A 23,613-nucleotide genomic window follows, 5' to 3' on the forward strand; every position below is an offset into this window, starting at 1 on the left:
CAATTTTAATAAAAGTGACATAGAAAATATATTCAGTAATTTTAAATAAGAAAATGAGGTGATTTATACAACTCACTTTGTCTTGCCCTTTTTGAAAAATGAGCTAAACCCTTTATTAACATGTTCTTTTCTTCCCTTAAAAAACACAATACGTAAAAAAAAAGGTGCAACTTTTTACAGTCACCTTGAAGCTCATCAGCTATTCTTGGCAAATTTGTAGACGTGAACTGCATCAGAAACTCATTAAGGTTCCAGTGGAAAGTTAGAACAAGGAGCATAGAAAACTTTTTTTTAAAGTCTCATTTTTCTGGGATCTATTACCATAATTCTAAAATATTTGACATTTATTATTTGCTATATTTCAGATAATGGAATAAGAGCTTATTTATCTTATTTATTTATCTATTTAACCCTGGATGAAACACTTTGAAGTAGACATCAGTAATAACCACATTTTATAGAAGATGAAATAGACAGCTTAAATATCTTGCCCAAACTGATGCCAGAATGTTATCCATGTGGTATGAGGTTAAGCCTTTCTGAAGGTGATACATATTTAAAAGCATAGTATTTCAAAGACATCTCCAGCTATTCTAGAGGGGATCCCTACCTCAAATTTATAATTAACTCTACTTATCTTGATGGTGGTTGTGGTATAGGACTAAGGAAACTTTATTTTCTGCTTTGGGATAAATATTTACTTTCCATTTATGTTGATACAAAGCCAAAATCCTCTCCTAGAATGAGGAATTTAAGAAGCTTGTTGACTGAGTATAGTCATATAAAAGACTTCTCTAGAGTGGCCTGAGTTGCAGTTTTGCAAATTGATCAATTTTTAATTGCTGAAGAAAAAGAACTTTATTTTCTGATGTATTGCAGGGAGGGAGGTGGGGTGAGGGTGAGGACTCTGGAGAGAGAACAAGGGCAAGGCAGTTCCAGTAAGTGAGCTATAAACTATACTTTTCACACACAATTCTGTAGAAGAAGGCAGAATTAAATAGCCAGGGTTAGGAAACTCCCTTGATAGGCACTAGTCAGTGAACATCAGGCAAAATATGATACCTGATTTTTTGTTATTTTTCTCTTCATTGCAATTCTCAATAGTTTGTTCCCAAGCCTCCATATGGATAATACTTAGCTAGCATTTCCTATGTGCCAAGTACTACTCCTAATGCTCGCTTGGAAGTAGTCCATTTAATCTTCAGTGAAGTTCTGTGATATCAGTGCTGGTATTATCTTTGTTTTACATAAAATACAGTTAAGGCATCAAGTCAATAACTTCCCTAAGATCTTACTGCTAGTAAGTGGCCAAATGGATTAGAACCTAAGACATCGCATCAGTGTCCACACATTTAACCAGAATCCTGTGCTACTTCACAGAAAAGATCTGCTAGCTTCTACAGATTAGAGTTAGAAAAGATTTCGGACATTAAGAAATCATGTTAGTTCACACTGGAGTGAGGTGGCACAGGAAAAGGCAAAACAACATGAAAAAGAGAAGACCAGAGCACATGTCTATAGGAAAGGTGATAAATGAAGCCAGGATGAATTCATGGAATGTGTAAGAATTTTCCAGGGATAATCGGAAATACTAAGAAAAGAGAAGGCCATAGAAGACAAAACTTGCAATCAGGTACAATGAACACTCATTAACTTAGATACATACTAAAGAAAATTCCTAAGGGCTTGAGAAATTTAAACTTGGAAGCATTCTAAAAATGAATGGTTGATTTATTATTTAAGAGTTCTTGCCTCTGGATATGTGCTTGTGTGGGCAATGTCAAGGTTTGCTTCAGTACCCCTTTATTTTTATTCTACATTTTCTGCTTTTCCTTCTTCTCCCTGCATGCTATACCACCATCCACACAAGCAGCAAGCACACCTAGATCTATGTATTGTCTCGTTAGACATGTTAATAACTTTAAGCTGGTTATCATTACGTCTTGCCTGGGAGCCATTCTTTCCATTTTGGAAGCTGGCATACAAATTCTTTGCCCTATGATGAGTTGATATTAACTAAACTTATTGAACAGTGTTTACATTGAGATCCTAATATTGTGCCATTGCACATCTTGCTTTTACAATTTTTATCAGAGATGTTTCCAACTTGTGTCAAATTGACTTATTAGAATACAAATATATATATATTTGAAACAAAATTTTAAAGAATTATTAAAATACTATCATTCTATTTAACATCCAATAAATTTATTGATTCTCTACCCAGGGCTCACAATATTTGTTTTGTCACTCAGATTTCCCTACTCTTTATCTTCTCTAGCCATCCTATTGTTTCAGCAGAATTCAGATGACATCATAAGATTTGAGGATCTCTATGGACACTCCTCCTTTCCATTCTCAATTCAGATCATTTATTTAATATGTGCATTCCACTTGTTCTGTGATAAATTCTACTTTTGTTCTCTTTACTTGTATTTCTGACATTTCCCTATGTTGTGGTACATATGAATCTAGATTGTTACCCAGTGAATGAAAGAAGTCTTATTTATTTTATTAAATTTTGTAATTTATGTAAAAATGTCTGTCCTTATGCTCTTCAATCAAAGCAAAAAGTAAGCAAACAAGAAATTCACATAAGTCTCTGTATAAAGAAACAACTTTCCAAAAGAGAAAATACATTGTAGAGCTTTAACCCTTAGTTGATTAATTCAATATTTATTGCACACTTGCTATGTGGAAGACAATTTGATTCACATGATTCCTAATTTCATGGAACATATTTTCTAGTGGGGGCCCACAATACTTTCACTTAAGCATTTACACATACTATATGTCAAAGGCACAGAAGTGAATAGGATGTTTTAGAATTTTGCACTCATACAACTATATTGTAGTATAGGATGATAGATAATAAATAATAGACCAAAAAATAAAAATAATATTCAAGGTGTTATAAATGATATGCAAAGAACAAAGCAGGGTAAGATCTTCTCAAAAAAAAAAAAGATGAAATAAGTAAATTGAATCTTACTAACATAGCAACAGAGAGGAAACTGTAAGGCCATTTCTAAAATATTATCTCCTTAGGAAAGTGAGTGTGAGTATATTTTTAAAACCAGGCGAAGCTCAGGGTGGGCTGAGTTATAAAGACAAAGGTAGATGCAAGAGGATGAAGTGAAAATATTGTAGGAGTCATAAGACATTCTGTGAATGGGTTGCTTATTGACTATATGACTCTTCTAATCCCCAATCCCTTCGGCCCTCCTGAGTAGATTATAAAGTCAGCCACAAAAGTGTTCTTATTCCAGTTCTATACAACTCAAGTGATCATTAGATTGCATCACTGTCTCAGAAACAACAGTTTGTAGTTGGACCGGGATCTGATCTCTATGTTCTTCTTGTCAAATGATGAGTTGTTGGACCATCTGATATGGTATTAATGGAACAGTAGCACATAAGACTCATGTACACATTTTTCATGGACAGTATGGAAAAAGACTAATAGCAAAATAAGGGTTACGTTATATAGAGCACTGTGAATATTATTGAAATTAAATCTAAGCCAAGAAAACAAGTGTCCAAGTGGTCAGCTCTTTTAATTTAGAGATTTGTTGTTTTACATGGCAGTAGTATTAGTCTGAGTGTAACACCAAACACCATCTTGGCTAATAGGGAATCTATACCTATTTATTTGTCTATTATCACTTGGACCAAAAACAATTAAACTTCCCTGTTGAAACTTAAGAGCTGTGAAAGTATTGTTTGTCACTTAAGGTAAGGTATTGACGAAAGTCTGACCATTATGGAAATCACCATTTGAATGGTAGGTATAAAAGTGAATCAAGGATTTTTCTGGGTAATTTTTCATAAACCTCTTTATCTTTTTATGTTAGTGGGCTCACATATCAATGAGAAATTAACCACAGGGTGTGTATTACTCTTGAATAAATAAATCTCTAACATCTCATATACACAAATCAAGTTTATGTGTGGTAGACAAAAATCAAACTTGATCTCCACCTAAAACCAGTACCCTGATTGGGTACAGATTGCACTGGAGATACAGAGATTGTTTAATATCTCTGTAAGATCATTATCACACTACTATAAAGAGCTACCTGAGACTGGGTAATTCATAATGAAAAGAGGTTTAATTGACTCACAGTTCCACAGGCTGTACAGAAGATATCAATGGGGAGGCCTCAGGAAATGTACAATCATGGTGAAAGGGCAAAGAAGAAGCAAGCAGGTCTTCACATGGCAGCAAAAGAGAGAAGGGTGTAGTGCCACAGATTTTCAAGTAATCAGATCTCACAGGAAATCACTCACTATCACAAGAACAGTAAGGGGGAAATTTGCCCCCATGATCCAGTCACCTTCCCCCAAGTTTGTCCCCCAACACTGGACATTACAATTCAACATGAGACTTGGGTAGGTACCAAGAGCCAAACCATATCATTGTGGCCCTGGCTTCTCCCATATCTCATGTCCTTCTCACATTTCTAAACATAGTTATGACTTCCCAACAGTCCATTTAAAGTCTGGACTCATTCCAACATTAACTCAAAAGTCAAAGTCCAAAGTCTCATCTGAGACAAGTCCCTTCTGCCTATGAGCCTGTACAATCAAAAACATATTAGTACTTCCAAGATACAATAGGGGTACAGGCATTGGGTAAATGTTCCTGTTCTAAATGGGACAAATTGACCAAAACAAAGGGGCAGTACCCCATTCTCAGTACCAGTTTTCTGTATGTCCATTCTCACACTTATAAAAAGCTGCCTGAGACTGGGTAGTTTATAAATAAAAGAGGTTTAATTGACTCACAATTCCACAGGCTTTACAAGAGCCATGGTTGAGGAAGCCTAAGGAAACCTACAATCATGGCAGAAGTGTGAAGGGGTAGCAAGCATGTCTTCACATGGCAGAAGGAGAGAGAAAGAGGGAAAGGAAGGGCAAGTGCCACAGACTTTTAAACCGTTAAATCTCATGAGAACTCATTCGCTGTCACAAGAACAGCAATGGAGAAATCCACCTCCATGATCAAATTACTTACCACCAGGTTCCTTCCCCAGCATAGGGAATTACAATTCAACATAAGATTTGGGTGCAGACAGAGTCAAACCATTTCAACAGAAGTGCCCCAGTTAACTTTCTGAGTGAAGCTGGCAAATTTCTGAAAATTAGGACAGATTATTTCCAAGAAAAATAGATTACTATAAAAAAAATAGTGCCAAGCTTTCATCCTACCCATGTTGTGTTTCTGGCCCCCATGGACAGTGTTATAATTATTTTTGCATAAGTTTTCTTTGTTTCATGATCAGGGTCCAATTTTTAAATTATCGTTTATTGAAATTAATAATGTGAGGATACTTCTCATTATAAGATCCTAATGGAAGAAACATTACTGTCTGAAGTGTTTAATAGAATGCCAATGACATTTTCAATTATTTTATGGAATATAATTTACATATAGAAAAGTGCATGTAAGTAAATAGATCGATGAATTGTAATAAATGGAAAACACTCATGTAATTGACATTTATATCAAGAAGCAGAATACAGGCCATCATCTCAGAATTTCCCCTCATGCTTCCTACTAATCACTATTTCCCCCAGAGATAACATGATTTTAGATAATTACTACAAAGTGAATGCCATTATACCCACCACCCAGGTCAATAAATAGAGCTTTTCATGTTGTGCTGGAAGTCTTTCCATTACAATCCTTTCATCCTTCCAAAAGTAGCCATCATTCTGACATTTTTGTAATCACTTTCCTGCATGTCTTTTGGTTTTATTAACCCAAGTGTGCAACCCTAGACACTATAGCTTAAAGATCCCCCATTTAAAAAAAAATTGATATGACTTTTTTTTTTTTTTGAGATGAAGTCTCACTCTGTCGCCCAGTCTGGAGTGCAGTGGCACTATCTTGGCTCACTGCAACTTCCGCCTCCCAGGTTCTCATTTACATAAACCAAACTTCCTGGATAAATGGTTGGTTCAAAGTATGGGATAGGAAATATGCAAGAGAAATCTGGAACCTCTTGATATGCCAGAGAACAATCAAGCTAACAAAGACTATGGAGGTCATGTCAAAAGGACTCTAATTCCAACTTAAATAGGCTCTTCTAGCCAAACAATATACAGTTTGAGCCTTAATAAAGATAAAAACTGAAACAGATTGAAAACATCAAATACATTTAAATCCATGATTTTATAATGGCATGAAAGACAAGTGTCCATCATGAAAACAGCAAAAACACCAACCAAACATCCAAGAGCAGCAAAGAAGACAAAAGAATCACACAACGAATAGCCCATTCCTACATAAACAGTACAAACAAGGAATCAAAAAGTAGATCAAGCGGCTCTCAAAAAAATGACCCTAGAATCAAAACCAAACAAAATAACAAAACGAAAAGATTACAAACATGAAACACCACAAAAGAACAAATGCAATAAAAATCAAAAGCGACAAACATCAAAAAAAAAGTCTGAAACAGCCAAAAACCTACTAACGAAAAAACAAAACACCACCAAGAAAATGGTTACACAGACTGCACCTGATGATAAACAAACATAGCAAAGCACAGGAAATTCCGCAGAAAATACAGACAAACGAAAGCAAAAGTCAGAAGAGTAACAAGAAGAAAACCCAAACCCTATAAAAAGGCAAAAGACAAACCCAAGTCCTTAAATAAAGACACAGAAACAAAGAGAAAAAAGAATAGAGAAAATCAACAGATTAAAAGCGACAAAAAAGAGAGCCGGGGGGCGTGGCTCAAAACGGCAATACCAGAACTGTAGGAGGCCGAGGCCGGTGAAACACAAAAAAAGGAGATACAGACAAACCCAACCAAAAAGGTGAAAAACCAACGCTACAAAAAATACAAAAAACACAGAAGAAAGGTAGCACAAGCCAATAATATCAACAACTCAGAAAGCAGAAACAAGACAATGGCACCATGGAAAAAAAAACACTTGTCTTTCATGCCATTATAAAATCATGGATTTAAATGTATTTGATGTTTCCAATCTGTTTCAATTTTTATCTTTATTAAGGCTCAAACTGTATATTGTTTGGCTAGAAGAGCCTATTTAAGTTGGAATTAGAGTCCTTTTGACATGACCTCCATAGTCTTTGTTAGCTTGATTGTTCTCTGGCATAGCAAGAGGTTCCAGATTTCTCTTGCATATTTTCTACTCCATACTTTGAACCAACCATTTATCCAGGAAGTTTGGTTTATGTAAACGAGAAATAGTATTAAAATGCCACAGTCCTGGGATTCAGAATGCTCATTGCTATTGGCTTGGCCAATGTGTCTAGGGATTTTTATTTAAAGGGATTCTAGTAAGAGCAGTCAATTCTTATATATAGAATGATCTAGTCCATGCTAATAAAATTATCTTCTAAAGATGAACTGGGATCTGCTATAAAAAAGCTAGTCTGACGTTTTTCTTCTTCAGCTTTTTTTTTTTCATGACCCCACAACTAAAACAGTCAATTCTGAATTTTTCATAGGAGCTTTTTAGTAAGTATACATAAGAAATGAATGATTCTCAAGCAGAATCTAAAGATTATATGTTTATTCTGATAACTGTGAGTAGCAGTGTTCAAGGATATAGTAAAATCTAACATAGGGATTAATATAGTTTGGATCTGTGTCCCTGCCCAAATCTCATGTCAAGTTGTAATTTCCAATGTTAGTAGTGGGGCCTGCTGGGAGGTTATTAGATCATGGGGACAGTTTTTCAGGAATGATTTAGCACCACCCCCACTTGGTATTTTCTTGGCAGTAGTAAATGAGTTTTCATAATATCTGTTTTTTGTTTTTTTTTTTAAGTGTATAGCGCTCCTTCTCTCTCTCTACCTCTTGCTCTGGCCATGTAAGAGAGCTCACTCCTGCTTTTGCCATGTGATTGGAAGCTTTCTGAGACCTCCTGAGAATCAGAAATTGCTATGCTTTCTGTACAGCCTGCAGAACCATGAGCCAATTAAACTTCTTTTCTTATGAATTATTCAGTCTCAGTTATTTCTTTATAGCAGTTTGACAATGGACAGGAGTCAAAAGAAAAGTTATTTGCCTTTGGACGGTTCACAGAAAAATCAACTTACAAAAGTCAGGTTAATTAGAGAAAGGGCATACAAATTATTAATATGCATATGGGAGAGAAACACAGAGTGATTACATCCCAACACCCTCATGGAGTTCAGAAACTTAAATACCATCTTGATGTTACAGAAAAATTGGGATTGGATTTTGAAAAAACAGGTTATGATGGCAAAACAAGTTATAGGAGGTAGAGAAGAGGAGGCTTAGCTAGCAAAAGTGGTCTTGATATGCAGATGAAACTTCACAGGTAGCATCCCTCAGAAGGAATAGATGATAAATGTTTTTTTCAGACCTATAAAAGTATCAAACTTTCGGTAAATCTTTCCTCAGAAAAAATCTAGCTGTAGCAATGCAGATTCTCTACAGATGCAAATCTGCCTTTACAAAAGACAACCTTGTAGGGTTACTTCTCTTTGCTGGATTTCTAAACAGGTGTCTCAGAGTACATCAAAGATATATATTTTGGAGTAAAATATTTTGATTTTCTTTTAGTTCCCAATTTGAAACTTTAAGAAGTTATGTTAAAGTAAGGCTTATAGCATGGAAGATATTTTATTTAGAGTTTATTAGATTTAAAAAGGCAAAGGAGTGGAAAGTAACCAAATTAGGATAAGTAGAAAAGAGCAAATATATATATATATATATATACACACACACACACATACATTATATATATACACATTTCTTAATCAGTCTCGTAGTCCTGAGAATAGATAATTTTATTTCAGCAGCTGTGTCGCATTCCAGGAGATGCTATTGCAAGAGGGACTAGGCCTGTATATATCACGCAGGAAAACAGATCTTTAATAAGAAGCATTTCTATGGATACAAGAAAAACAAAGGTTAATGTCCAGAGTACTCTGTAGATTTGTTTTTCTAGAGTCTCTGAAGCATGTTCAGATTGCAGTGGCAAGCTGAAAGATTTTTCCGGATAATAACTCAAAGCAAACGTTCAATTGAACTTTCTGAGCAGTTGATACATCAGCCAGCATGAAGGCTATTTATGTATAAGTTGCCGTGGTGATTTCTTGTGATGTTTATATCAAGTTGTCTAGCTTCACTTTGCAGGGCTTTAAGAAATGTAGTTTGAATTTCTAGTGATCTCATGTCAAAAAAATTGAAGGAAAATTTGAAAACATTAGTTGGAGATTTGTAGCCAGGAAAGAATATATGATTCAGCCTAAACTGTAGAACAATAATAAAAACTGAAAAACAATGGACAAGTCTACAAACAGGTGTACTATAGAGTTTTCCTGAAATACATTTTTTCTCTCTCTAGTTCCCCATTTCTACCAAGAATAAAACATAAGAGGACCAATTTATATGAAAAATAAATTTTGGTCCTAATATACTTGGCCTAATTTTTAGCATAAAATAGTGACTGGCCATATAAGCTCCTTTTAAGTTGGTTATCCTGGAATTTTAAAACAAAGCTTTACATGTTAAACTTTTAAAAGCCTCTAAGGTAGGAAGTAAAGCTAAAGATCCACAGTTACATCATACCGTGCCTATAATATCTGTATAAATTAGAAAATCTAAAAAAAAAAAAAAATGGACAAATTCCTGGACATGCAAGCTACCAAGACTGAACCAGGAAGAAATCCAAAACCTGAACAGACCAATATCAAGTAATGAGATCAAAGTCATAATAAAAAGTCTCCCAGTAAAGAAAAGCCTGGAACCAGATGGTTTCGATGCTGAATTCTTCCCAACATTTAAAGAAGATATAATATCAATCAAACTTGAGCTATTCTAAAAAAATAGAGGAGGATATAATTCCAAACACATTCTATGAGGTTGATAGTTACCCGGACACTTAAAGCAGACAAGGGCACATCAAAAAAAGAAGAAGGAGGAGGAGGAGGAGGGGAAAGAGGAGGAAAAGGAGGAGGATGAGGAGGAGGAGGAGAAGGAGAAGGAAACAATGGGCCAATATCTCTTATGAGTATTGATGCAAAAATCCTGAACAAAATACTAGCAAATGAAATTCAACAATACATTACAAAGATTATTTATTATGACCAGGGTTAAAAGATTTAACCCTGGGATGCAAAGATGTTTGAACATACACAAATTAATGAATGTGATACATCAAACCAACAAAATTAAGACTAAAAACCCGATGATCATTTCAATTGCTTCTGAATGAAGTTGATAAAATTGAACATCACTTCATAATAAAAACCTTCAAAAAACTGGGCATAGAAGAAAGTTGCCTCAACATAATTAAGGCCGTTTACAACAGACCCAGAAATATTAACATACTGAATGGAGAAAAGCTGAAAGCCTTTTATATAACATCTGGAAGACAACGTGGATGCCCCGTGTCACCACTGTTATTCAACACAGTACTGGGAGTCCTAGCTGGAGCAACCATACAAGAAAAAGATATAAAGTGCACCCAAACTAAAAAGGAAGAAGTCACATTATCCCTGTTTGCAGATGATATAATTTTATATTTGGAAAAACCTAAAGATTCCACTAGAAAATTATTATAATTGATCAATTCAGTAACGGTTCAGGATACAAAATCAATATATACAAACCAGTACCATTTCTATATGCCAGCAGTGAAAACTGTAAAACATAAATTGGAAACAATAGTCACGAGTAAAATTTGATATCTAGCAATTAACCAAGAGTGAAAGGTCTCTTGATGAAAACTATAAAACTGAAGGAGACAACCAAAAAATGAATAAATATTCTATGTTCTTGGATTGGGAAAATCAGTGTTGTTAAAATGTCCATACTACCCAAAGCAATCTGCAGATTTAATGCAATCCCTATGAAAATACCAATGACATTCTTCACAGAAATAGAAAAAATAATCATAAAATTTATATGGAAACGTCAAGTGCCTAGAACAACCAAAGCTACCCTGAATGAAATGAACAAAACCGGAGGATTACCTTACTTGACTTCAAATTGCACTATAGAGCTATAGTAACCAAAAGAGCATGATACTGGCATAAAAGCAGACACATTGATGAATGGAAAATAACAGAGAACCCAGAAACAAATCCACATACCTACCGTCAACTCATTTTTTACAAAGATGCCAAGAACACATGCTGGGGAAAATACAGTTTCTTCAATAAATGTTACAGGGAAAACTAATTATTTGTATTCAAAAGAATTAAACTAGAACCCTATCTCTTACCATATACAAAAATCAAATCAAAATAGCTTAAACACTTAAATTTAAGACCTCAAAACCATAAAACTCCTACAAGTAAACATTGGGAAAAATCTTCAGGACATTGGTCTGGGCAAAAATATGTTGAACAATACACAACAAGTGCAGGTAATCAAAGCAAAGATTGACAGATGTGATCAGATTAAGTTCAAAATCTTCTGCAGAGCAAGAGATACAATCAACAAAGTGAAGTGACATTCACAGAATGGGAAAAAATATTTGCAAACTACCCATCTGACCATAATATTTAAGGAACCCAAGCAACTTTATATTCATAACCATATGGTTATATTCATAACCATAATATTTAAGGAGCTCAAACAACTTTATAGGCAAAAATCCAATAATCTGATTTTAAAATGTGCAAAAATTTCAATAGGCATTTCATAAAAGATATACAAATAACAGACATATAAAAATCTGCTCAACATCATTAATCATTAAAGAAATGTTCTATTTTCTTTATGACAGAACAACACAGAAAAGACAGTCAAGGGAAAATACTATTTCTGGGAAAGAAGGGGTCAAAAGCAGGAAAATTTATACCATAAAGTGCACCAGAGTTGCTACAACCAAGACTATTTACTCTAATTGTGTTCTCCCGTTATACATAATTTTGCAGAAAATAAGGAGAATGACAGTGATTTTTAACATGTGCTCAACTGAATTCCACAGAAAGATGCTGGGAGCCTAGCTCAAGAAATTCTTACTCTTTCTCTGGCTTATCAGGTTCTGGGTTCCATTCACTGTGATTTCAGGAAGATCAGAGCTTTGGTACACTGTGCACAGTGCCAAAACAGTAAGGGTCATGGGAAAACTTCCTCTTTACTCTCGAGTTTCACTAAAAAATCAATTTATAGGTGGCAGATTAATTGGAAAAAAGGCATTCAAATTTATGAATGTGCATGTGAGGGAGAACAATAGTTATAACCTTCCAGCCCCCTAAAGGGGTTCAGAAACTTATATGCCATCTTGAGTTACTGAAAGAGTTGGAACTTGGCATAAAAAAGTGCAAAATAATGTCTTTTGCAGCAATTAGGATAAAATACGAGACCATTATTCTAAGTGAAGTAACTCAAGAATGGAAAACAAAATACTGCATGTTCTCACTTATCATTGAGAGCTAAGTTATGAGTACACAAAGCCATGCAGAGTGGTATAATGGACATTAGAGACTCAAAAAAAAGAGTGGGAGGGAGTGGGGTGATTGATAAATAAAAGCCCTACTTATTGGGCAGTGTACACTACTCAGTTTATGGGTGCACTAAAATCTCAGATTTCACCGTTATACAATTCATCCACATAACCAAAAACCACATGTATCCTAAAGCTATTGAAATAAAAAAGAACAAGCATGAGCTGGGCACCATGGCTCAAGCCTGTAACCCCAGCACTTTGGGAGGCCAAGGTGGGCTGATCGCTAGAGGTCAAGTTGCAGACCAGCGTGTCCAACTTAGTGAAACCTTGTATCTACTGAAAATACCAAAAAAGAAAAAAATATTAGCTGTGTGTGGTGGCACCTGCCAGTAGTTCCAGCTACGGGGGAGGCTGAAGCATGAGAACCACTTGGACTGGGGAGGCAGAGGTTGCAGTGAGCCAACATCACGCCACTGCATTGCAGCCTGGGTGACACAGGGAGACTCCATCTCGAAAAAATAAATAAAGTAAAAATAATAGAAGCTTGGATTCTGGAAAAACAGGTTGTTGGAAAAGAAGAGAAGAGGAATTGTTTTGAGGGGCAATAAATGATTACTCCGGACAATGAGTAGATCAGGGTACATAAATAGTTCTCTTTGGAAATTGAATAATCCTTAGAGACATTTCTTTTAAAAGGATCTGTTCTGGTGTGGTTATATCATTGGTCTTCTTTTCTGCAACAGACAATAAGGTAACATACAGAGGAGAAAAAAAAAGAACAATTATTTTCCTTGACAGGTCCAGACTTTAAACAGATAAAGGAATTTCAGTAAACAATTACGTTCTGTGCTGTGGGAGAGACCAGTGGGTTATGTGGGGGTCAGAGAGACGTTCAGCCTTCATCTTTAGTTCAGCATGTCCAAGTGCCATATTTTGGGATATCAGTTCCTGGGCCCCAACACTCCAGCCCTCCAATGGGGTTCAGTAGCTTATATACAATCCTGAAGTTACAGAAAAACTGGGGTCTGAGAGTATGACCAAAAAAACGTTATGATAGTAAATCAGGTTATAGTGGCAAGACACCTTATGAGATTAAAAGAAGAGGAGGTTTGCCTAGCAAAAGAAGTTTTATTTAGATCTCAAAACATGTGTAAGTAATATATTTTGGGGTAAATACATAATTTCTTTCAATAATAACACATGAAAGAGAAAATATGAATGTCTTATAAGCTAACTTGAAAATAAAGATTTTTTTAATGAGTAGCAAAGATTGTATACCATGAGAGACCATTATTTACAAGGAAGTGCCCAAGATTATTTCAGCAGAAGCCTTCACAAGTTTATTGGTGGCTGCTATAGTCTTAAGTTACACAGGATATCAAAAAAGACACTGTAACTGTGAGTCATTGGTGATTTCTGTGTAGCTGAGTTGAGACATCAAAGGCCTGACCTGATCACTCTGAATAAATAGAATTAGGTTTACAGTTAGATGTCAGGGAAGGGGATATTAAAAATCTAAGTTTAGTTTGCAAAATACTACATTCCAGTTCAGTTTGGGATTCTAATAGAGGTTTTTTTCCAATGAGAACTTAGTCAGATTATAATAGAACTCTGAGTTTATTAAACCTCTTTTTCTTTACAAATGACCGCTTCTCAGGTATTTCTTCATAGCAGTATGAAAATGGACTAATACAGTAAACTGGAACTGGGAATGGGGCACTGCTACTAAGATATCCAAAATGTAAAAGCTACTTTTGAACTGAGTAATAGCTAGATGTTGGAATAGTTTGGAGGGCTCAGGAGATGACAGGAAGTTGTGGGAGAGTTTGGAGCTTCCTGGAGACTTGTTGAATGGTTTTGACCAAAATGCTTATAGTGATATGGAAAATGAAGACAAGATTAAGGTGGTTTCAGATGAAGATGCGGAACTTACTGGGAACTGGAGCTAAGGTTATTCTTGCTATGCTTTAGCAAAGAGACTGGTGGCCCTTGTTGCCCCTGCCATAGAGATCTGTGGAGTTTTGAACTTGAGAGAGATGATTTAGGGTATCTGGTGGAAGAAATTTCTAAGCATCAAAGCATTCAAGATATTACCTGGGTAATCTTTAAAGCACTCAGTTTTATTCATTCACAAAAATGTGGTTTGGAATTGAAACTTATGTTTAAAGGGGAAGCAGAGCATAAAAGTTCAGAAAATTTGCAGCTGGACAATGTGATAGGAAAACCAACCAAACAAACAAAAAGCAATATTTTTTGAGGAGAAATTCAAGCCAGCTGCAGAAATTTGCATAAGTAATAAGGAGCCAAATGTTAATCACTGAAAATGGGGAAAATGTTTCCAGGGCATGTCAGAGGTGTCCACAGCAGCCCCTCCCATCACCCGCCCAGAAGCCTCGGGGGAAAAAATTGTTTTGTGAGCCAGACCCAGGGACTTGCTGCTTTGGGCAGTCTCAGGACTTGGTGCCCTGAATCCCAGCCCTGGCTAAAAGAGGCCAACATAAAGCTCAGGCCGTTGCTTCAGAGGATGCAAACCCTAAGCCTTGGTAGCTAACATGTAACGTTGGGCCTGTGGGTGCACAAAAGTCAATAATTGAGGTTTAGGAAACTCCGCCTAGATTTCAGAGGATGTTTGGAAACACCTGGATGTCTAGGCAGAGGTGTGCTGCAGGGGCAGAGCTCTCATGGATAACTTCTGCTACAGCAGTGTGAAAGGGAAATGAGGGATATGAGCCCCCACACAAAGTCCCCACTGGGGCACTGCACTGTGAACCTGTGAGAAGAGGGCCACCTTCCTCCAAACCGGATAGTGGTAGATCCTCCAACAGCTTGCACTGTGCACCTGGAAGAGCCCCAGACACTCAATGCCAGCCCATGAAAGCAATCAGAAGGGGAACTTTACCCTGGAAAGCCACAGAGGGAGAGCTACCAAAGACCATGGTAGCTCGCCTCTTGTATCAGCATAACCTGCATGTGAGACATGGATTCAAAAGAGATCACTTTGGAGCTTTAAGATTTGACTTCCCTACTAGACTTTGGACTTGAATGGGGCCTGTAGCCCCTTCTTTTTGGCCAATTTCTCCCATTTGGAATGGGTTTATTTACCCGATTCTTATACCCCCATTTTATCCAGTAAGTAACTAACTTGCTTTTGATTTTACAGGGTCATAGGCAGAGGAAGTTCCCTTGTCTCGAATGAGACTTTGAATTGTGGACTTTTGAGTTAATGGTGAAATCAGTTAAGACTTTGGGGGACTGTTGGGAAGGCATGAGTGGTTTTGAAATATGAGGTTATGATATTTGGGAAGGGGCAGGGATGGAATGATATGGTTTGGCTGTGTCCCCACCAGAATCTCATCTTGAATTGCAGGCCCCATAAACCCCACATGTCGTGGAGAGGCCCAGTGGGAGGTAATTGAATGATGGGGGCAGGTTTTTGTCATGCTGTTCTCATGATAATGAATAAGTCTCATGAGATCTGATGGTTTTATACAGGGAGTTTCCCTGCACATGCTCTCTTGCTTGCTGCCATGAAAGACGTACCTTAGCTCCTCCTTCACATTCCCATCATGATTGTGAGGTCTCCCAGCCATGTGGATCTGTGAGTCCATTAAACCTCTTTTTCTTTATAAATTACCCAGACTTGAGTATTTCTTCATAACAGTATGAAAATGGAATAATACAAATACAATATGCGAAATCTTGTTGAAGCAAACTTGGAAAATGCAGTTTGGCTCACTATGCCATCTGATGGTAAATAATATTATGGCATTTGTTACAGATGTTAAGTATAAAATTCTCAGGACATATGTACTTTAAAAATATCAATTAACTTCTATTTAATACAAAAGAAAGAAAGAAACCCACCTTTGACTTATAGCACAAGTAAAAATTGTATTTCTTATGGCTTATTTTGACATATGAAATGTATATATTTGATATATTAAACTGTATAGTATTTCATCACCAAGTTACCTTCCAACTTTTCTTCTCCTCTCTCTGAAGAGTTGTATTTAAGCAAATACTACAAAAATTTAGGTGTAAAACCTTTTTTTCAACTGGATAATTGTTTGATCTGGCAATGAAAAATTACATATATCTCTGTTTCTCCACTGAAATAGAAAGAATATACTTGCAGCTAACTGAATATTTTTCACAACTAGTAATATAAAATAGAGAAGAAATACTTTATACCTAATACTAATGCAACCTTCAGTGAATGAATGGTCCGTTTGGGGATACATTTTCTTACATATATTTCTCTGAATCAAAGTAAAAGTAGAGGTTTTATACTGCTATCACAAATTACCAGCAATGAAAGAAATAGATTAACTGTAAACTATCTGTTATTTATTCTACAAATACTTATTAAGTATCTATTATATGTCAGGCACTGCTCCAGTTATGCAGAATGTATTGAACAAATCAGAAGGCTTTTCATTATGTAGTTTAAATTCTAATGAAGAGGACAGGGATGACAGACAATGAACAATAAAGAGATTAATGTCTAACCAAATGTTATATACTAATGAGTACTATGAATAAAAATAAAACAAGGCAAAATGATAGAGAGTAATGAATGTTGGTGACTATTTAAGATGGTCAGAGATGGCCTTTCTGAAAAGATGACATGAACAATTTCAATTAAAATTATCAAACTAGAAATAGTCATAAATGTTCAAATTAGAAATCATGTAAAAATGCAATCAAAAAGAACTTGCCATTAGAAATGCAACTGACCTAAGCTTTTCTTAAAACTTTAAGAGTTAGAGCAATATTTCTTAATTTGCTGTGCATTTCATTCCCTGGAAGACTTTAAAATTTACTGATGTCTGGGTCCCACAAATAGAAATCTGATTTTATTAGACTGAGGAGTAGTCTGAGAATTGGAGATTTTTTAAGCTCCCCAGTTGATTATAATCTGCAGGCAAGGTTGCAAGGCATTGATTTCTGAAGTATTCAAGAAACTACACATGGAATTGATGCATTTAAATTTAATCATGTTTCTCTATTCTTACCTGCTTTCTGGTGAAGACACTAATCATCAGTAAAGTGTACAATAGGTATGCAAAGGCTAAGAAGAATGCGAAGGTGCTTAGATTATTATCTTGAAAAATGAAAAGTAGCTACAGTGCAAACCTTCTCTTTCAAACACATATGAAACAACATTGAAGTTAAACCTAACACTGAAGATTATTTCTATATGTCTGCCTCAATTATTCAGGGGAAGAAGTTCAAGACAATCACCTCTTTATTGATCCTATTGTTATCACTGTTCTTCATCATAACTTTATCTGAGGTGCTACAGTGAAGGGTTTATCCCGGAGGCCAGCTTAGTGTCTATTTAGACATCTGAAAAAGTTTTCCACCAGTCTAAGAGTCAAAATAGTCTCTATTCTTAAAAAATGGTCTTATTTTTTTCAAGTGAAATTAGGAATTTGTTCTTCTTCACCCAATATTAAAACTCCAGAGTCCAAGTGGGTAAAGAATTATTTCAGACAAATCATCTGCGACACTTAAAACATATACAGCTTTCAAAATCTAAAATCATATGCTTAGAGAAAAGTTACTTGTAGAGAGGCAGTAGCTGGTTTAAACTTGTATCATTAGCACCTACGTTTTGAGTAATCATCTCAATCAGGCATATAAAGAAAACAAAATTGACTGTAATACTCCTGTGGGTGGAAGAAAAAGATAGATAACAGCTGTTTTTTTCTATAATCGTCTTACACCTATAGATTAACTGAAAGCTTTTTTTCTATTTCAAAAACATGTATACTACAGGGTATACTACAAACTACATAAATGAGCCTCTATTCAGCTAAACACTTTCTGCCAAGAAAGTAACATAAAACTGTATTTAAGGTGTTTCCTTTTTTTTTTTTTTTTTTTTTTTTCTTTTGAGATGGAGTTTCACTCTTGCTGCCCAGGCTGGTGTGCAGTGGTGTGATGGCTCATTGCAACCTCCTCCTCCTGGCTTCAACTGATTTTCCTGCCTCAACCTCCTGAGTAGCTGGAATTACAGGCACCTGCCACCACGCCCAGCTAATTTTTGTATTTTTAGTAGAGACGGGGTTTTACCATGATGGCCAGACTGGTCTCAAACTCCTGACCTCAGGTGATTCTCCCACCTTGGCCTCCCACAGTGCTGGGCTTACAGGTGTAAGCCAGGGAGCCTGGCCCATAAATACATCTTAACCAAAGTTTTTAAGATTGATCGTATGATTATTTTGAATAAAAAGAAAAACTCATCTCTACAAATGGGATTTCATATCAAAAAAAGAGAGGTTTACAAATGTAAACATGGCTGGGCATGGTGGCTCTATGTGTTCTCTATGTCCATGAGTTTAATTGTTTGATTTTAAGATCCCCAAAATGATTGAGTATATGTGATGTTTGTCTTTCTGTTCCTGGCTTATTTCACTTAACATAATGATCTCCAGTTCCATCCATGTTGTTGCAAATGAGTGGATCTCATTCTTTTTTGGGCAAAATTGTTCTCTAGTGTGTATATGTACCACATTTTGTTTATACATTCATCTGTTGATAGACACTTAGGTTGCTTTCAAAAGTTGGCTATTGTGAACAGTGCTGAAACGAATATAGGAACATAAATTTCACTTTGAGATACTGGCTTGCTTTCTTTTGGGTATATACACAGCAGTGTGATTGCTGGATCACCTGGTAGCTCTATTTTTAGTTTTTTGAGGAACTTCCAAACTATTCTCCATAGTGCTTATACTGATTTACATTCCAACCAATGGTGTATAAGGATTCTCTTTTATGCACATACTCTCCAGCATTTGTTATTACCTGTTTTTTGGATATAAGCCATCTTCACAGGGGTAAGATAATATCTCATTGTAGTTTTGACTTGTGTTTCACTGATGATCAATTATGTTGATCAACTTTTAATATGCCCATTTGCTATTTATGGCTCATTTGAGAAATGTCGATTCATAATTTTGACCATTTAAAAAATTAGAATATTGGATTTATTTCTATAGAGCTGTTTAAGCTTTTTATATATTTATTCTTTGTCAGATTGGTAGGTTGCAAATATTTTCTCCCATTCTATTGGTTGTCTCTTTAACATGTTGATTGTTTCCTTTGTTGTATATAGAGTTTTAAACTTAATGTGATTCCATTTTTTCAATTTTGGTTTGGTTGCCTGTGCTTGTGGGGTATTTGCTCAAGAAATCTTTGCCAAGACCAATGTCTTGGAGATTTTCCCCCAAAGTTTTCTTGCAGTAGTTTTAAGTTTGCAGTCTCAGATTTAAGTCTTTAATCCATTTTGATTCGATTTCTGTATATGATGAGAGATAGGGGTCCAATTTCATTCTTCTGGATATGGAGATCCAGTTTTCCCAGAACCATTAATTGAAAAGCCTGTGTATTCTCCAGTGTATGCTCTTGTCAAATTTCTTGAAAGTGGGTTTATTGTAAGTGTGTGAATTTCCTTCTAGGTTCTATATTCTGTTCCATTGGTCTATGTATTAGTTTTTATGACCCACCATGATGTTTTGGTTATGTAGCACTGTAGCATGATATGAAATCAGGTAATGTGATTTTTTCAATTTTGTTCTTTTTGCTTAGGAGAGCTTGGCTATTCTGGGTTTTTTGTTTGTTTGTTTGTTTTACATAATTTTTAGAATTGTTTTTTCATTTTCTGTGAAAAATGCCCTTGGTACTTTGTTAGGAATTGCATTGAATCTTTAGATTGCTTTGGGTAGTATGGATGTGTTAACTTTATTGATCGTTCCAATCTATCAACATGAATTATCTTTCCATTTTTGGTGTCCTCTTCAATTTATTTCATCTGTGTTTTATAATTTTTATTACAGAGACGTTTCACTTTGATAATTTCTAGATATGTAATTTTAGCTGTGGCTCTTATAAATTGAATTCCTTTTTAATTTCTTTTTCAGATTTTTCACTATTGGCCTATAGAAATGCTACTGATTTTATATATCTACACATTCACATCAACACCTGTTTTGTTTTGCTTTTTTAACTTTTTTATAGTAGCCATTCTGACTGTGTGAGAAAATATCTCATTGTGGTTTTAATTTGCATTTCTCTGAGGATTAGTGATTTTGAGGTTTTTTTATGCTTGGCCAATTTTATGTCATTTGTTAAGAAGGGTCAGTTTATGTCCTTTGCCCATCTTTTAATGAAATTATTTGCTTTTCTTATTGATTTGTTTAAGTTCCTTAAATGTCTGTATGTTGGTTGTCCTTTGTTAGATGCATAGTTTGCAAGTATATTCTCCCATTGTTTAGGTTCTGTTAACTCTGCTAATTGTTCTTTTTGTTGAACAGAAACTTTTTAATTTAAGTCCTATTTGTCTATTTTTGTTGCAGTTGCTTTTGAGGTCTTAGTCATAAGCTCTTTATCTAGAGCAATACCCAGAAGAGATTTTCCTAGGTTTTATTCCAAAATTTTTATATTTTCAGGTATTATTTTAGATATTTAATTCACCATAAGTTAATTTTTGTGTATGGTGAGGGGTAGGGGTCTAAATTTATTTTTCTGCCTATGGCAGAAAAATTCTTCTGCATATGGCAGTTTTCCCAGCATCATTTCTTAAATACAGTGTTCTTTACCCAGTGTTCATTTTTAGAGATTTTGTCTAAGATAAGTTATTGATGGGTATGTGGCTTTATTTCTGGATTTTCTATTGTGTTCAATTTATCTATGTTTATATTTTTATACCAGTACCAGGCAGTCTGGTTAGCATAGCCTTGTAGTATAGTTTGAAGTCAACTAATGTAATTTTTCCAGCTTTTTTCCTTTTTGCTTAGTACTGTTTTACCTATTCAGGCTCTTTTTGTGGTTTCATATGAATTTTAGAATTGCAGCTCTTTTGTGATTCCATATGAATTTTAGAATTATTTCTTCTGATTCTCTGAAAATGACATTAGTAATTTGATGAAAACTGCCTTAAATTTATAGATTGCTTTAGAAAGTATGGTCATTTTAATGATATTAATTATTCCAGTACATGAGCATGAGATGTATTTCAATTTTTGTATGTGTCTTTTGCAATTCTTTCGTAAGTGACTTGTAGTTCTTCTTATAGAAATCTTTCAGCTTCTTGATTGAATGTATTCCTAAAGATTCCTGTGATACAAAGATGATTCAATATTTGCAAATCAATAATTGTGATGCACCACATAAACAGAATTAAAAACAAAATTCTATGATCATCTCTATAAATGCACAAAAGGCATTCATGATACAAACTCTCAACAAACTAGGCTTCTAAAGAACGTATCTCAAATTAGTGAATTGTGTATGACAAAATATTTTATTTTTTTAACAACTACAAATGAGATTGTATTCCTGATTTGATTCTCAGCTTGAGCATTTTTGATATCTAAAAATTCAACTAATTGTTTTGCCTTAATTTGTATCCTGAAAATTTACTGAAGCCATGTATCTGGTGAAGGAGTCCTTTGGATGAATCTTCAGGGTTTTCTAGGCTCAAAATTATGTCATCAGTGAACACAGATAATTTGATTTCCTTATTTCCTATTCGGATGCCTTTTATTTCTTTATCTTGCCTGGTTGCCCTGGCTAGGACTTCTAGTACTATGTTGAATAAGAGTGATGAGAGTAGACATCTTTGTCTTGTTACAGTTCTTAGGGGGAATGTTTTTAGTTCCTACACATCCAGTATGATGTTGGCTGTGGGCTTATCATAGATGGCCCTTATTATTTTGAGGTATTTTCTTTCAATGACTAGCTTGTTAAGGGTTTTTATTCTGAAGAGATGTTGGATTTTATTGAATGCTTTTTATGTGTTCATTGAGACGATCATATGGGTTTGGTTTTGTTTTTAATTCTGCAAATGTAATGAATCATATTTATTGATTTACATATTTTGACACATCCTTACATCTCAGGAATTAAACACACATAGTCATGAAGAGTTAAATTTTTGATGTGCTGCTGGATTCAATTTGCTTGTATTTTGTTGAGGACTTTTGCATCTGTGTTAATCATGGATATTGGACTGTAGTTTATTCTTTTTTATTGTATCCTTGCCTGTTTTTGTTATTAGTGTGACACTGGCATTGTAGAATAAGTTTTGAAAAAATCTCTATTCTTTCATTTTGTGAAATAGTTCCAATAATATTGATAATAGCTCTTGTTTGCATGTTTGGTAGAATTTGGGTGTGAATCTGTCTGGTCCTGTTTATTTTTGTTTGTTTCTTGTTGTTTTTGGTTGTTAAATTTTTAATTACTGTATCCATTTCATTTCCTGTTTTGGGTCTTTTCAGAAATTATATTTCTTCCTGGAGAAAGATGTTGTGTTTTCTGTGAAATCAATTATTGGAAACACATAACCATGATAAAGTTGTGTGTTTCTAGGAGTTTATTCATTTTCTCTAGGTTTTCTTTTTTTTTAATTGCATTTTAGGTTTTGGGGAACACGTGAAGAACATGCAAGATTGTTGCATAGGTGTACACATAGCAGTGTGATTTGCTGCCTTCCTCCCCATCACCTATATCTGGCATTTCTCCCCATGCTATCTCTCCCCAACTCCTCACCCCCTACTGTTTCTCCCCGATTTCCTCCCAACAGACCCAGTGCGTGATGCTTCCCTCCCTGTGTCCATGTGTTCTCATTGTTCAACACCCACCTATGAGTGAGAACATGCGGTGTTTAATTTTCTGTTCTTGTGTCTGTTTGCTGAGAATGATGGTTTCCAGGTTCATCCATGTCCCTAAAAAGGACACGAACTCATCCTTTTTGATGGCTGCATAATATTCCATGGTGTATATGTGCCACAGTTTCCCTGTCCAGTCTATCATCGATGGGCATTTGGGTTAGTTCCAGGTTTTTGCTATTGTAAACAGTGCTGCAATGAACATTCATGTGCATGTGTCCTTATAGTAGAATGATTTATAATCCTTTGGATATATACCCAGTAATGGGATTGCTGGGTCAAATGAAATTTCTATTTCTAGGTCCTTGAGGAATCCCCACACTGTCTTCCACAATGATTGAACTAATTCACACTCCCACAAACAGTGTAAAAGTGTTCCTATTTCTCCACAACCTCTCCAGCATCTGTTGTCTCCAGGTTTTTTAAAGATCATCATTCTAACTGGCCTGAGATGGTATCTCAATATAGTTTTGATTTGCATTTCTCTAATGACCAGTGATGATGAGCATTTTTTCATATGTTTGTTGGC

The sequence above is a fragment of the Cebus imitator genome, unplaced genomic scaffold (genome assembly GCF_001604975.1).
Source record: "Cebus imitator isolate Cc_AM_T3 unplaced genomic scaffold, Cebus_imitator-1.0 Scaffold154, whole genome shotgun sequence".
Taxonomy (NCBI): domain Eukaryota; kingdom Metazoa; phylum Chordata; class Mammalia; order Primates; family Cebidae; genus Cebus; species Cebus imitator.